The sequence below is a fragment of the Thamnophis elegans genome, chromosome 2 (assembly GCF_009769535.1).
Source record: "Thamnophis elegans isolate rThaEle1 chromosome 2, rThaEle1.pri, whole genome shotgun sequence".
Classification (NCBI taxonomy): domain Eukaryota; kingdom Metazoa; phylum Chordata; class Lepidosauria; order Squamata; family Colubridae; genus Thamnophis; species Thamnophis elegans.
In genome coordinates, this window is record NC_045542.1 from 159,109,520 (window position 1) to 159,126,108 (window position 16,589).

The 16,589-nt window shown below is 45.2% G+C and overlaps 1 pseudogene; it reads left to right on the top strand.

Annotated features, from left to right (window-relative positions):
• LOC116502464 overlaps nt 1-8,673 on the top strand; it is a 39,893-nt pseudogene extending 31,220 nt beyond the window's left edge.
• The last annotated feature ends 7,916 nt before the right edge of the window (nt 8,674-16,589 follow it).

Here is a 16,589-nt window from a genome sequence, read left to right on the forward strand (position 1 = left end):
TTGCTCAGTTCTTTGTATTAACATCTACATCATTCTGGGTTGACTTGGAGTGAAAAGCCTGCTGGTAAGTGAGCTGGGTTTTTTTCTTTTATTTTTTAAATGTATTTTAAAATAATATTTTATTTATTGTGCATAGGATTTTTTAAAATTCTGTGTGGATTCTTTTTTTAAATTGTCTTAGACTATTTTAAAAAAGATTCTATCCAAAATAAATTGAAGTGAAACCATGTTTAAAAATTCTATGCACAATACTTTGAAATATATTGTGCATAGAAAGAATAGTTTGAAATGTTTTACTTCAATTTATTCTGTGTGGATTCTTTTTTTAAATTGTCTTAGGCTATTTAAAAAAAGATTCTATCCAAAATACAAAATACCAGCTGCAGTTATTCACTTAAGAACTGTGGCAAGAAAGGTGGTATAATGGACTTAGTGACCAAAGTTACAATGGCATTGTAAAAAGTGACTGATGACCATTTTTCACACTTAACGACCATTTTCACACTTAACGACCATTGCAGCATCCTCATGGTCACGTGATCAAAATGTTGATGTTTGGCAAGAGTTATAATTTATATTTGTAAATTGTAGTTATGTTGAAATAAAAAAAATATTACAATACTATTTTTGCGTTATATGAAAATTTTTGTTGCTCCATATAAATTTTTTAATCACCCCCCCCCCCAGTCAAAGGTGTCCCTCTTTACCAATCTGAAAATCTGGTCACCTTACCTCTACACCAAGCCTTGGGTCCTGCCCTGACAGAGTCCCTTTAGGCCTATTATTCCCACACAGTGTACCCCAGGCTTTTCCAAATAGGACTCTCAAGGCCCCACCCACAGGGTCCCCACTGGCTTTTTTCCCTCCTCCTGGGTCCCTGAAGTCCTTAGCCCGGACCCCCACCCTACCAGGCCTCACACTCTCCTCCTCTGTTTCTTTTAAAGACCTCCGATTCTCAAGTGGGGAAAGGAAGGCATCTCTGGGTCTCATGACTCTGTCCTGGAAGCAACTGTTATTTTCAGTGTCCCTATGATTCATCCAGTGGTGGGTTTCAAAAAAAATTTGAACCTACTCTGTGGGTGTGGCCTCCTTTGTGGGAGTGGTTTGCCGGCCATGTGACCTGATGGGAGTGGCGTGCCAGCCATGTGTTTTCTTTCTTTCTTTCTCTCTCTCTTCCTCTCTCTCTCTTTCTTTCCTTCCTTTTGTCTCTCTGTCCCTTTTTCCTTTTTTTCTTTCATCTCTTTCTCACTTTTTCTTTCTTTTTTTCTTTATTTATTTCTTTCTTTCTCTTTCTCTCTCTGTGTGAGTCTCTGGGTGTGTTTATGTCTGTGTCAGTGGTGGGTTTCAAAAAATTTTGGAACCTCTTCTGTAGGTGTGGCCTGCTTTCCGGGTCAACTGGTGGTATCTCGTCTCACCGGTTCGGTAGATTTGACGAACCGGTTCTACCGAACTGGTACGAACTGGCAGGAACCACCTCTGGATTCATCCCTGGGCCACAGAGTGTACTTCTGGAAGCAGTTGCCATTTTGCCACACCAGCTTCTGGGCCAAAATGGCGGCTGCTCCTGGGACATATTATAATATAATATAATAACTGGCTGACCAACCGCACTCAACGTGCAGCCCTCAATGGAACTGCATCTACATGGAGGGAAGTATGCAGTGGAGTACTACAAGGCTCTGTTTTAGACCCAGTACTCTTCAATATCTTCATCAATGACTTGGATGAGGGAATAAATGGGAAACTCATCAAATTTACAGCTGACACCAAGCTGGCAGGAATAGCAACACTCCAGAAGATAGGCTTAAGACACAGAGGGATCTTGACAAACCTGAACATTGGGCACTATCTAATAAAATGAAATTCAATGGTGAAAAGAGTAAGGTTCTACATTTAGGCAACAAAAACGAAATGCATAGGTGCAGTATAGGTGGTACCTTGCTCAACAGTAGTAACTGTGAAAGGGATCTTGGAGTCCTAGTGGACAACCATTTAAATATTAGCCAGCAGTGTGCAGCAGCTGCTAAAAAAGCCAACAGTTCTAGGCTGCATAAACAGAGGGATAGAATCAAGATCACGTGAAGTGTTAATACCACTTTATAATGCCTTGGTAAGGCCACACTTGGAATACTGCATTCAGTTTTGATCACCACGATGTAGAAAAGATGTGGAGACTCTCCAAAGAATGCAGAGAAGACAAACAAATATGATTAGGGGACTGGAGACTAAAACATATGAAGAATGGTTGCAGGAACCTCATATGTCTAGTTTAATAGAAAGAAGGACTAGGGAGATGATAGCAGTGTTCCAATATCTCGGGGTTGCCACAAAAAAGGAGTCAAAACTATTTTCCAAGGCACCTGAGGGTAGAACAAGAAGCAATGGGTGGAAACTAATCAAGGAGAGAAGCAACTTAGAACTGAGGAGAAATTTGCTGACAGTTAGAACAATTAATCAGTGGAACAACTTGCCTCCAGAAGTTGGGAATGCCCCAACAATGGAAGTCTTTAAGAAGATGTTGGATAGCCATTTGTCTGAAACGGTATAGGGTTTCCTGCCTCGGAAGCTGGTTGGACTAGAAGAGCTCCAAGGTGTCTTCCAACTCTGCTATTGTATTGTATTGTATTGTATTGTATTGTATTGTATTGTATTGTATTGTATTGTATTGTATTGTATTGTATTGTATTATTGTATTGTATTGTATTGTATTGTATTGTATTGTATAATCATGGGGGACAAGGGAGAAACTGATTTTTTGTACCTTAATACTTTAGACCACATTAAGGAATTGTGGGTGCACTGAAAATGTTGGCTGCCTCCAGGAGATCTTCAACAGGTGGGAGGGGTGAAAGGTGTGCGGTTAGTAGGCCCAAGGCCTAGGTAAAAAAGCAATGTAAAATTTCACATGTAAAGGCTGTTTCACCTTGCAGATCAATCTGATGGAGATGACCTCACTATTGAGTTGAGGAGAAAAGGGATCTTGGTTATGATCACAGGGTTTCCAGCTTTATTAGCAACTCCTGTGTGTTCTTGATGATAGCAAGACTAAGATGCTGGCATATTTGTGGCATCTCCCTGGTGGCGGCAATGTGAGGAAAGCAATATACAGTGGGAAATGTTTCATTTTTAAAAATACATTGTGTAAGAACCATCAATAACTTTCTACAAGGAAAGAATGAGTATTGTCAGGGTTGCTGTGATCATTATGGCAAGGCAAGACACAGTTGCCTCAAAGTCTATTTGAGAGAATAACTTTATTGATAAATTTACTGCAATAATAAAAATTGTGCGCACTCTGAAACGGCAGTAATCCCGGCAGCAACCCACCCCTGACCTGGGTATGTGTAATTCAATGCAGAGAATGGCTAAGAGATTGGAGTCTTTCACTAACTGACGGTCTGACACAGAAAAGAGGGGTCGACCTATTCCCCAAAGTGCCTGGAAGTCGGACAAACATTAACGGAGAATTATATATATATATTAAAAATCCTTCCTAGAATTGAGAGGGTCCCTGTGGGTGAATCCAATCAATCAGTGGAACAGCTTTGCCTCCAGGAATTGTGGGAGCTCCAACAATGGGATTTTCTAAAGAGGAGACTCCACAGCTGTTTGTCCAGAACTGTATCGGGTCTCCTGCTTGGAGAGGTGGTCCTTCCAACTCCCATTCCGTAATTCTGTCCGAACTTCAGGATCCTTTAAGACTCCGCACGTAGCGAAACTTCACGTGCTAAATAGTTTCACATTGCATGTAATCAGTGGAAACATCTGGCAGATGCCTGAGGCAGAGACAGGACAAGCCTGTTTTTCGACCTCCGAGGACGAGACGGTGGCCAGATAGGCAGCATCCGCGATTAGAAAGCCAACACAAGAGCGGCATCTGTCGGAGCTAAAAGGAACTGAAACCATCGAGTACTGTGTTGCTAGACAGGATGGGGGGGGGAGAGGTGACGCGATGAGGAACTTCCTCTTCCGGATCACTCATGGGAGGATGGTGGCGTGTAGGGTGTTATTTGTGCTCTTCCAAGGATGAAAGCATCAGCTGGAACATGAGTTGAGCACAAGTCGGAGGAGAGTCCGGGAGCAAGTCGGCCTGTTTGCTTCGGGTGCTGCCAACCGGTGAACATTTATGATGGTCGGAGCATCCCACCATCATGATCCCCATTTGTGACCCTCCCATCTAGTTTCTCATAGGCAAAGTCAGTGGGGGATACTGGCAAGAAGTCGTAGCCATGTGAAATTGCCTTTAACAAGCCACGGGGATTCGCTTAACAACTGCAAAGGGACAGATGTAAGTTGGGACTGTCATGTGACATCATGCTTCCTGATCAGGCTGCTTAGTGACACAAATGCCAGTCCCAAGTGTGAGGACTACTTGAATGGCGATGTCACCAGAGGGATTGTGGACAGCAGGACAGTATTTTCTGCCCTTATTTGGAGCTGAGGACTTCCATGGGTAAAACTGGTGCTTCAAATCTTGCAGATGTTTTAGGCATCATTTCATTAGTTAAAGCCCCCACATCTCTAAAGTTAGCTCAGAAGGTTTGACTTCAACCATCTTGGGACATTTTTCAGGCTAAAAACATGGATTTTTCCACATGTATACCTTTGTAGATCTGTGTAGAGCTGTAGATTTCCCCTCTGTATGCTTATAGATATATAATTATCTATAATTTTACAATCATAGATATTCTAAAATATCCCCAGCACATCCAGATATGTTGTCATGTGAAAAACAAAAGTCCACCCTCTTTGAGTTATATGGTTTTACATACAAAAATACAATAAAAATCATCTCGTCCTTAGAGGTAAATACAACCTCAAATGAACATATGACATATTATATCATGTCACCATTTATTCTACAAAAGAAAAGCCAAAATTGAGAAAAGTGTGAAAACCTAACACTTTCTGATGTGATGTAAGGTTTTCTACCTAAGCAAGGGCGTTGCACTTGAAGACCTCCAAGGTCCCTTCCAACTCCTATTCTTTTCTATTCTATTCTATTCTCACCTTTAGTAGCAGTAACTTTTCAGTAATTGTTTTCTGTATGACTTCATCAGTTTCTTGCTTGTTGTGGAGGGATTTTGGCCCTCCCTTTACAACATCGCTTCAGTTCATTGATGTTTGTGGGCATTTGTTTATGCGCAGATCTCTTGAGATCCCACTACAGCATTTCAATCAGATTGAGGTCTGGACTTTGACTGCCATTGCAACACCTTGATTCTTTCCTTTTCCAGCCATTCTGTTGTGGATTTGCTGTTGAGCTTGCAATCATTGTCCTATTGCATAACCCGATGTTGGCCAAGCTTTAGCTGTTGTTTAGCTGTTGGACAGATGGCCTCACAATTGGCTCTAGAATACTGTAGTATAGAGAAGAGTTTATAGTCAACCAGAAAACTCCTACAACTTTGGCTTTTATAGATGTAGTCACACTTGCTGATGATAATTTATCAAGAGCACTTGATTAGCAGCATTTGGCTGCTACTTCACCTTTTCATACCTATGGAAGCAGTAAGAGTGTCCTTAGTTTTTTATAGTTTTTCACTTCTCCATTTTGGCTTTCTTTTTGTAAAAGAAAAAATATGACAGGTATTATTTGTTTTTCATTTGAGGTTACATTTACCCATTTTTAAGAACTGCTAAGGACCAGATGATTTTTCCTATGTGATGATATGTAAAATCATAGAACTCGAAGAGGGTGTTCCTTCTTTTTCACCTGACCATATTTGATGATAACCCTTTACAGGGCTCAGAATTTGTGACTGACCCAAGTCAACAAGTGAATTTAATGATTGAACAAATATTTGAATTTGGATCTTGGTAGTCAAATGAATCATAATTAATGTAAGAGGTTATTCTAGCATTGTGGCATTTTTACTTTTCATTCATACTTTTTCTTTTTTCACACATTTTGCAACTGTTTATAAAGTTACATTTTCTTTGAAACTTATAGACAAAGAGGATGGCTATAACAGCACTCCGGAAGACTGAGACTAACAAGCAACATTGAAAAGGAAAGCAAATCAAGCCAGAAATCAAAGTATTTTCCATTTCCAACTGATTAGGGGCAAAAGGCAGTTCCTCTTCCTCCCCACTGACTGGCTGCAGCTGCATGCTTTCCCCAAGCAAAGCCTCAGGACTCCTGCTGCAGCTGTGCTTCAGGCAAATCCTTGTCGGACAACTGACTGCAGCCACTGATCAACTCCACCCCAGATGTGCCAGGAAGTGGTTCATCTTCCTCTGAACTGACATCTGAAGAGTGATCTGGGAAAGCATCTGAAGGAGTCATAACAGGCAGACAGTAATACAGGTCTTGAACTGGGAGGAAGAAAACGGCTGCAATCAAAGCAAAACTAAAGGGGATCACACACATTTTTGATCTCCTCAATAATTTCAGTGGTGGAAAAGCTCCATAGATGTGCCTGTTGTGGGGAAAGCACAGATTGCAAATCACAACTGATTATGCATAAGATGATTCACACTGGAAAAAAGCCATATTAATGCTACAAATGTGACAAAAGCTTTTGTCAGAATAGTTTTCTTGTGGTTCCTAGAAAGACCCATAGAGGACAGATGCCCTACATCTGCTCTCAATGTGGTAAATACTTTCAGAAGCATGGCAATCTGGTGGTACATCAGAGGACTCACAACAGGGAGAAATCATGTGAGTGTCCAGTTTGTGGAAAATGTTTCATTGCAAATTCCCACCTGGTGAGACACCAGAGGACTCACACAGGAGACAAACCCTTTAAATGTCCTGATTGTGCAAAACATTTTTGTGACAATTATACCTTGGTGAGACACCAGAGAACTCACTCAGGAGAGAAACCCTTTGAATGTCCTGATTGTGCGAAACGTTTCAGTCAGAATTCCTACCTGGTGATACACCAGCGGATTCACACAGGAGAGAAACCTTATGAGTGTCCAGTTTGTGGAAAAAGTTTCCTTGAAAATTCCCACCTGGTGAGACACCAGAGGACTCACACAGGAGAGAAACCATATGAGTGTCCTGATTGTGGGAAACGTTTCCTTACAAATTTCCACCTGGTGATCCACCAGAGGACTCACACAGGAGAGAAACCATATGAGTGTCCACAGTGTGGGAAACGTTTCAGTCAGAATTCTGACCTGGTGATCCACCAGAGGACTCACACAGGAGAGAAACCATATGAGTGTCTGGAGTGTGGAAAAAGTTTCAATGAGAATTCCAACCTGGTGAGACACCAGAGGACTCACACAGGAGAGAAACCATATGAGTGTTCACAGTGTGGGAAATGTTTCAGTACCAATTCCAGTCTAGTAATACACCAGAGGACTCACACAGGAGAGAAACCTTATGAGTGTCCAGTTTGTGGAAGAAGTTTCATTTCAAATTCCCAATTGGTGAAACACCAGAGGACTCACACGGGAGAGAAACCATATGAGTGTCCACAGTGTGGGAAAAGTTTCAGTCAGAATTCCAACCTGGTGGACCACCAAAGAACTCACACTGGAGAGAAACCCTTTGAATGTCTTGATTGTGGGAAAAGTTTCAGTTACCAATCTAATCTTCTGATACATCAAAGGACTCATACTGGAGAGAAACCCTTTGAATGTCCTGATTGTGGGAAAAGTTTCAGTCACAATTCCAGTCTAGTAATACACCAGAGGACACACACTGGAGAGAAACCCTTTGAATGTCCTGACTGTGGGAAATGTTTCATTCAGTGTTACAGCCTGGTGATACATCAAAGGTATCACACTGGAGAGAAGCCATTTGAATGTCCTGAATGTGGGAAAAGTTTCATTCAGAATTCACACTTGTTGAGACACCAGAGGACTCATACTGGAGAGAAACCCTTTGAATGTCCTGATTGTGGGAAATGTTTCAGTCAGAATTTTGACCTGGTGAACCACCAGAGGACTCACACAGGAGAGAAACCTTATGAGTGTTCAGTTTGTGGAAGAAGTTTCATTTCAAATTCCGCCCTGGTGAAACACCAGAGGACTCACACAGGAGAGAAACCATATGAGTGTTCATAGTGTGGGAAAAGTTTCAGTCATAATTCCAACCTGATGAACCACCAGATGACTCATATTGGAGAGAAACCCTTTGAATATCCTGATTGTGGGAAACGTTTCAGTCTCAATTCCAGTCTAGTAATACACCAGAGGACACACACTGGAGAGAAACCCTTTGAATGTCCTGACTGTGGGAAAAGTTTCATTCAGAATTCACACTTGGTGAAACACCAGAGGACTCACACAGGAGAGAAACCGTATGAATGTCCATAGTGTAAGAAAAGTTTCAGTTACTCTTCTGTGCTTGTGAAAAACTGGAGGACAGATGCAGGAGAGAAACTATGAAAGGATCCAGATTGTGGGAATGATTATAACATTATAAGCCATGTACCTTTATACACAAGGGAGAAATTTCAAATGTCCGTCTATAGTGTTTCAGAAGTAAATCACCTCTTATTCAGGGGTGGGTTCCTGCCAGTTCTAACCTCTTCTGTAGAACAGGTTCCACAAATCTACCGTGCCGTTTAGAACCGGTTCCAGCTCCCTCCCCCTGCCCGTCTGCACCACGCTTGTCCCGCCCGTCTCTCACTGAATGGCTGCCCCGCCCGCCTCTAAGAGTCCTATCTAAACCTTAAAGTCTTAAAGCTGTCAAGTTTGAACATCCCTGTGATTTTTTTTCCAAAGGGTTAGGGGTGCCAGGATCTTGTAACTTGACAGCTTTAAGACTTGCATGCTTCAAATGCTAGAGTTTCTGAGCCAACATTTTGGTTGCTTAGCAAGAGCATTGTTAAATGAGTTTCACCACATTTTACAAGTTGGCCACGCCCACCCAGTCACATGATTGCCAAGCCACTCCCACTCAGTCACATGGCTCTCAAGCCTCTCCCACCCAGTCACATGGCAGGCAAGCCATTCCCACAAAGCAGGCCACACCTACAGAAGAGGTTCTAAACAAATTTGAAACCCAGCACTGCTCTTATTGCACACATGAGGCAAAGGTTGATGAGGTTAGAGAAGGCTTGAATTTCATCTTTTTTTAAAATATATTTTATTATTTACATATCAGTGTGACTGTCCTGGTGTTTCATCCGCCATAGAAACTAAAGTGAAAGACAAATAACATATATACTACTTACCCAATGCTCGTCTTCTAAAATTATTATTGATCAATGAATTCATTCTAATAGATAAATATACATATATTTCAGGTCTACTTAGTCTATTTTTTTCATGTTCTGACTCCCACCTTGTGTTTCCAGCCATTGATAAAATCTATTCCATGTGTCATAATATTGTCCCTCCTTTGTTTTTTTTAATTCTAACGTTAGTCTTATCCATTTCTATGCATGTAAATATCTTCCTTATTATCTCCTTTTCTGAAGGGTTATTTTTCCTTTTCATTGCTGTGCATAGACCATTCTCGCTGCTCTTAGGACATGAAGTATTAGGTATATTGACTCTTTGCTATATCGTTCTGTTATAATACTTAATAGAAATAATTCTGGCTTGAATTCTATGCGTTGTCCAACTATTTTTTCTAGCCACATCTGAATTTGTAACCAAAATCTTGCTTTTTTACAGGTCCAACACATGTGGTACTATGTGCCCGGTGATTGTTTACATTTCCAACATTTTGGAAATGTGTTGCCAAACATTTTAGCCAATCTTGCCCGGGGGGGGGGGGGGAGATGCCACCCATAGAACATTTTATAAAGATTCTCTTTGTATGATGTGGCTAATGTCAATTTCCGATTTCTTTCCCAGAGTTTTTGCCAAGGCACAAGGCAAGGCTGCCCGATATCTCCACTTTTGTTTATTCTAACATTGTAAGGTGGGAAATGGTAGGCTGTTAAAAGCTAACTACCTGTTTCTGCTTATCAGCAGATGTTTCTGGGTGTTTTCTTTTGTTAAATTACTGCAAAGAGGCTTTTGGGTGGTGTTTTTTGTACGTCGATTATGGAATTTCCACATTTCAGCCTCCTATCGTGGTGTCCTTGGATTTTGAGCCCCAAATTCCCTAGCCAGCATACAAGTAGTTCTTGAGATACAACTGCAATGGAGCCTTCCAGTGCCGGTTGAGATCCTGCTTTGCTTAATTAACTCTACCCCCTGCTCTTACTGATGTAGTTACATGAATGGGCGAGTTATGAAGTGGAACACTGGCTACCTCAGGTGTGGGGAAACCCTTGGAGGAGGGACGCAGGGCCAGGCTTGCCGTCCAAAGGCCTCCTGTACACCAAGCCTTGGGTCCCTTCCTGACAGAGTCCCTTTAGGCCTATTATTCCCACACAGTGTACCCCAGGCTTTCCCAAATAGGACTCTCCAGCCCTCACCCACAGGGTCCCCACAGGCTTTTTCCTCTCCTCCTGGGTCCCTGCAGTCCTTACGAGTTTAATAAAATTTGTATGCCACCCACTCCCATTGGGACTCTGGGCGGCTCACAGCAAGACAAAGGAAACATTTAAAATTTAAGAATAAAAAAATACAATTAAAAGTCCACATCATGCATTCCATCTAAGCGGGGCTGGATATCAATCAAGAGCCCCAGGCCTGCTGCAACAGCCAGGTCTTGACGGCTTTACGGAAGGCCGGAAGAGTGGTACGGGTCCGGATCTCTACGGGTAGATCGTTCCACAGGGTCGGCGCAGCAACAGAGAAGGCCCTCCCCCGGGGGGCCGCCAGCTGGCATTGTCCATTTGACGGCACCTAGAGGAGGCCCAACCTGTGCGATCTTGTTGGTTATTGGGAGGTAAGTGGCAGGAGGCGGTCTCTCAGGTAGCCAGGTCCTAAACCATGCAGGGCTTTAAAAGTAACGACTAGGTTTTAGGTTTTAGGTTTTTAGGTTTTATTTGTATTTGTAGGCCGCCCTTTTCCCTGAGGGGACTCAGGGCGGCTCACAGAAAACCAAGGGAGGGGGGAATACAACATTGAGATTACAACACATAATAAAACAGCAAACAACATGCATACTACATTCGGGCGGGGTAACAGTCCTTATCCCCAGGCCTGACGGGCGAGCCAGTTCTTCAAGGCTATGCGGAAGGCTTGGACGGTGGAGAGAGTACGAATCTCTACGGGGAGCTCGTTACAACCGCCTGGATCCAGCCTCGTGTCACCTCACTGCAGTTAGAAACCAGCCATGAGGGACACGGATCCAGAGCACAGGTGGAGGAACTTACAGCTCTCATGGCCTTGTCCACATCCCCGGGGGTAACTTCCTGAAACTCAACCCAGAGCTGTTCTACTTGGTCCCCCTGTGCCTCGGCTGGAACTGCAGGTGTGGAGTCCAAGTCCGCCCGAAACCGACTAGCACCTTGAAGCGTGTCCGGAGACCAACGGGAAGCCAGTGCAGCTCGCGGAGGATAGGTGTAACATGGGTGTATCTAGATACACCCCATATCGCTCGCGCGGCTGCATTCTGGACCAACTGTAGTCTTCAAACACTCTTCAGGGGCAGCCCCATGTAGAGCACGTTACAGTAATCCAGTCTTGAGGTGACGAGGACATGAGTGACTATTTGAAGTGCCTCCCAGTCCAGGTAGGGCTGCAACTGTTGCACCAGGCGAACCTGGGCGAAAGCCCCCCTGGTCACAGCCGACAGATGGTGCTCTAACGTTAGCTGTGGGTCCAGGAGGACACCCAAATTGCGGGCCCTCTCTGAGGGGTGTATAATTTCACCCCCCAGGTAAGAGGTGGAATGTCTGGACTAACCTTGGGAGGCAACATCAATAGCCACTCGGTCTTGTCTGGATTGAGTGCAAGCTTGTTCGCTCCCATCCAGACCCTGACAGCCTCCAGGCACTGGCACATCATTTCCAGTGCTTCGCTGAGTTGGCACAGGGCGGACAGATACAATTGAGTATCGTCCGCATATTGATAATATTTGATCCCGTGCCGGCGTATGATCTCACCCAGCGGCTTCATGTAGATGTTAAATAGGAGGGGAGACAGGACCGAACCCTGTGGCATCCCATATTTTAGGGGCCTAGGGGTCGACCTCTGTCCTCCAACCAACACCGACTGCGACCTGTCCGAGAGGTAGGAGGAGAACCACCTTAAGACGGTGCCTCCCACTCCCACCTCCTGTAACCATCGCAGAAGGATACCATGGTTGATGGTATTGAAGGCCGCTAAGAGGTCAAGGAGCACTAGGATAGAGGAATGTCCTCTATCCCTGGCCCGCCAGAGATCATCAATCAGCGCGACTACAGCAGTTTTTGTGCCGTAACCAGGCCTGAAACCCGACTGAAAGGGATCCAGATAATCTGCTTCATCCAAGGTCCGCCGGAGTTGAAAGGCCACCACCTTCTCAACAACCTTCCTTACGAACGGGAGGTTGGAGACTAGGTGATAGTTGTTTAAAATGGCTGGATCCAGGGATGGTTTCTTAAGGAGGGGTCTCACCACCGCATCCTTTAGAGGATGCGTGAAGGATCCCTCCAGAAGAGAGGTGTTAACAATCCTCTGGAGCCAGCCACGTGTCCCCTCCCTGCTGGTCGAGACCAGCCAGGAGGGACATGGGTCCAATAAACAGGTGGAGGCACTCACCACTCCCATGGCCTTGTCCACTTCCTCAGGAGCGACAAGTTGAAACTCGCTCCATAAAATCCGATCAGGATCTTCCCCCGGCACCTCGGCTGGTACCGTCCAAGTGGAGTTCAGGTCCGTCCAGATCCGAGCGATTTTATCCGACAGAAACTGAACAAATTTCTCAGCTCTACCCTGTAAGGGTTCATCCGCATCCCTCCCTTTCAAGAGGGAGTGGGCTATCCTAAACAGGGCGGCTGGGTGAGATTCTGCGGATGCAATAAGAGCAGAAAAATGCACACATTTTGCCGCCCGTATCGCCACTAGATAAGTCCTAATAAAGGCTCTTAATTGTGTTCGCTCGGATTCGGAGTTACTGGCCCTCCAGCGTCGCTCTAGGCATCTCTTTTGGCACTTCATCTCCCGGAGTTCCTCGGTGAACCAAGGAGCCCTCCTGGATCCACTGCCGTGGAGAGGCCGTAAAGGCGCAATCCGGTTTAGAGCCTCCGCCACCACTATATTCCAAGCAGCGACCAAGGACTCCACCGGACTGTGGGCCAGAGAGTCAGGCATCTCACCAAGTGCCGTCTGAAATCACATAGGGTCCATCAGGTGCCTGGGGCGGAACCACCTAATTGGTTCCCCCTCCCTACAATGGGGGATTGGTTTCCGAAAGTCGAGCCTCAGTAGGAAGTGATCTGACCATGACAAGGGCAAGATCTTAATGCCCTTCAAATCTAGATCACATCTCCACTGCTCCGAGAGAAACACGAGGTCGAGTGTGTGCCCCGCTGTATGAGTCGGACCCTGAATTACCTGGGTCAAGTCCATGGCTGTCATGGAAGCCATGAACTCCTGTGCTCCATCAGAGCGTTCACCAAGCGACGGCAGGTTGAAATCCCCCAGCACTATAACCCTGGGGAACTCAACCGCCAGCTCGGCTACTGACTCAAGGAGCACAGGCAGGGCTGTTGTAATGCTGTTGGGAGGTAGGTATGTTAGCAACAAACCCATTTGACCCCCAAGGTCCAACTTCACCAGCAGGGACTCACACCTGACAATCTCCGGAGCAGGGATCCTATGAGGAGCTAGGGACTATCGGATAATGACTGCCACTCCCCCACCACTTTTTCTGGTGTTGCGGCTGATGTAGCACCTGAAACCCTTCTGGGCACATTTCAGTGAGGGGGACTCCTCCCTCATGGCCGAGCCAGGTCTCAGTAATACATGCCAGGTCTGCCCCCTCGTCTAATATTAGGTCCCGGACAAGGGGAGCTTTGTGAACCACAGACCTGGCATTTAGCAACAGCAGCCTGAGACCAGGGCCCTGACAACTCTCGCCATCTGGTCCTGGAGTGGAGCTAACAGGACCGGAAGGGAGGATCACTGTGACGTAGCGAACCCTCCTTCCCCGGTAATGGCTAGCCCTATAACTCCCGTCAAACCTGCCTCTCCCAACTATGACCGGGATGCACCGGTCCATCCCCGCACCTGTAGGCCCCACTTCCCCTTCCATGGCCTCCGTTCTCCCCAGCAGGCCAGTCATGCCACACATTCTGGGACGAGAGGCGAATCCAGGCCCCCATCCACTTCTGCTTGTGCACTCAGTGGTGGGGGCTCCGGGCCGCACTCTCAGTCCCCCCATCCATACTGGCCAAGCACTCTGCACATGCATACCCCACTAATTAAATACAGCAATACAATAAAATGGCTAAGCAAAAATTCATTAAATTAAAACTCTGGGATCATTCAATCAAACACACGCATACCACATGCACTCACCATACCAAAGGAAAAATTGCGCTGTTGTTAAAAACAGTGCGAATTCAAATAGAGTTTGTGGGTGGGTTCGCCAAGAGTCCAGACAGGAGGGTTTCGCGAAGATATAAAGGGGAAGTAATTTTCTTCCTTGCACGGGAGATGATATAAGTGATATTGCAAAAGAGAGGTCCAGAAAGTTCCAGGAGGGCTATGATGGAATGCCTTAAGTCCAATGTCCAGTATCCAGTGTCGAACAGGCATGAGTAGAAAGCCAGTTAAAAGAGCCCCATCTGAGTAGGAGCAAACCGAGGACCAGAGAAGAAGGGAAAGGCTGCAGTGTAGAGAAGGCCTAGAGAGTATCCTAAGGAGCCAGGTCAACGGCCACAAGGCCAACTGCCAGGTCTTATGTTGCCCCATGACAAACCACGGGATCCTCTATGAAGCCAGCCAGCAGAGTCAGACGTCAAAGGAGATAGGGGCGAAGCCAGCTGCCTCGTCTCATCCAGCGCAGATTCAAATCACCCACCTCCTTCAGCCACAATAGTTCTCCAATAGTTCTTTAATAGTCCTTTAATAGTCTCTTTATAATCCTTTAATGGTCCTTTAATAGTCTCTCTCCAAAGCAGACAGGCAACCAGGGCTCCTTCCGATCAGCGAGGAAAGTCGAGCTAGCGTTAAGCGAGTGATTAAAGCGCCAAAGGCTTAAAAAGCGCCGAAAACGCCAAAGGGAAGTCTTCAGCGCAGCGCCGCCATTCCTCTCCCATCTCGTCGAGCATTTCAGGTTACCACGGGGCCAGGGGACGTCTGGGAGTGGCATCCTTCTGAAGATCGTCCAGGGAACTGGCTATTCAGGTCCCCTGAGTCTTACTCGGTTTCAGGGACCTCTTTTTCAAACCTCCGAGCTAAAACTGCCAGTTTAATTCAATGTTTTTCTGCCCCGCCAAACGGAGCAGGGAAACCAGCGGCCATCCCCAACTCGCACATGCGCAGTAAATAGCCCGCCCCCCCCCACCCTACCAGGCCTCACACTGTCCTCCGCTGTTTCTTTTAAAGACCTCTAATTCTCATGTTGGGAAAGGAAGGCATCTCTGGGCCTCGTGAGTCTGTCCTGGAAGCAACGGTTATTTTCAGTGTCCCTATGATTCATCCCTAGGCCACAGAGTGTACTTCTGGAAGCAGTTGCCATTTTGCCACACCAGCTTCCAGGCCAAAATGGCGGCTGCTTCTGGGACATAATATCATAATATAATATAATAACTGGCTGACCAACTGCACTCAACATGTAGCCCTCAATGGAACTGCATCTACATGGAGGGAAGTATGCAGTGGAGTACTACAAGGCTCTGTTTTAGACCCAGTAATCTTCAACATCTTCATCAATGACTTGGATGAGGGAATAAATGGGGAACTCATCAAATTTGCAGATGACACCAAGCTGGCAGGAATAGCAACACTCCAGAAGATAGGCTTAAGACACAGAAGGATCTTGACAAACCTGAACATTGGGCACTATCTAATAAAATGAAATTCAATGGTGAAAAGAGTAAGGTTCTACATTTAGGCAACAAAAACGAAATGCATAGGTGCAGTATACGTGGTACCTTGCTCAACAGTAGTAACTGTGAAAGGGATCTTGGAGTCCTAGTGGACAATCATTTAAATATGAGCCAGCAGTGTGCAGCAGCTGTCAAAAAAGACAACTGTTCTAGGCTGCATAATCAGAGGGATAGAATCAAGATCACGTGAAATGTTAATACCACTTTATAATGCCTTGGTAAGGCCACACTTGGAATACTGCATTCAGTTTTGGTCACCACGATGTAGAAAAGATGTGGAGATTCTCGAAAGAGTGCAGAGAAGAGCAACGAAGATGATTAGGGGACTGGAGACTAAAACATGAAGAACGGTTGCAGGAAGTGGGTATGTCTAGTTTAATAGAAGGACTAGGGGAGGCATGATAGCAGTGTTCCAATATCTCAGGGGTTGCCACAAAAAAGGAGTCAAACTATTTTCCAACGCACCTGAGGGTAGAACAAGAAGCAATGGGTGGAAACTAATCAAGGAAAGAAGCAACTTAGAACTGAGGAGAAATTTGCTGACAGTTAGAACAATTAATCAGTGGAACAGTTTGCCTCCAGAAGTTGGGAATGCCCCAACACTGGAAGTCTTTAAGAAGATGTTGGATAGCCATTTGTCTGAAAGGGTATAGGGTCTCCTGCCTCGGAAGCGGGTTGTACTAGAAGACCTCCAAGGTGCCTTCCAACTCTACTATTGTATTGTATTGTATTGTATTGTATTGT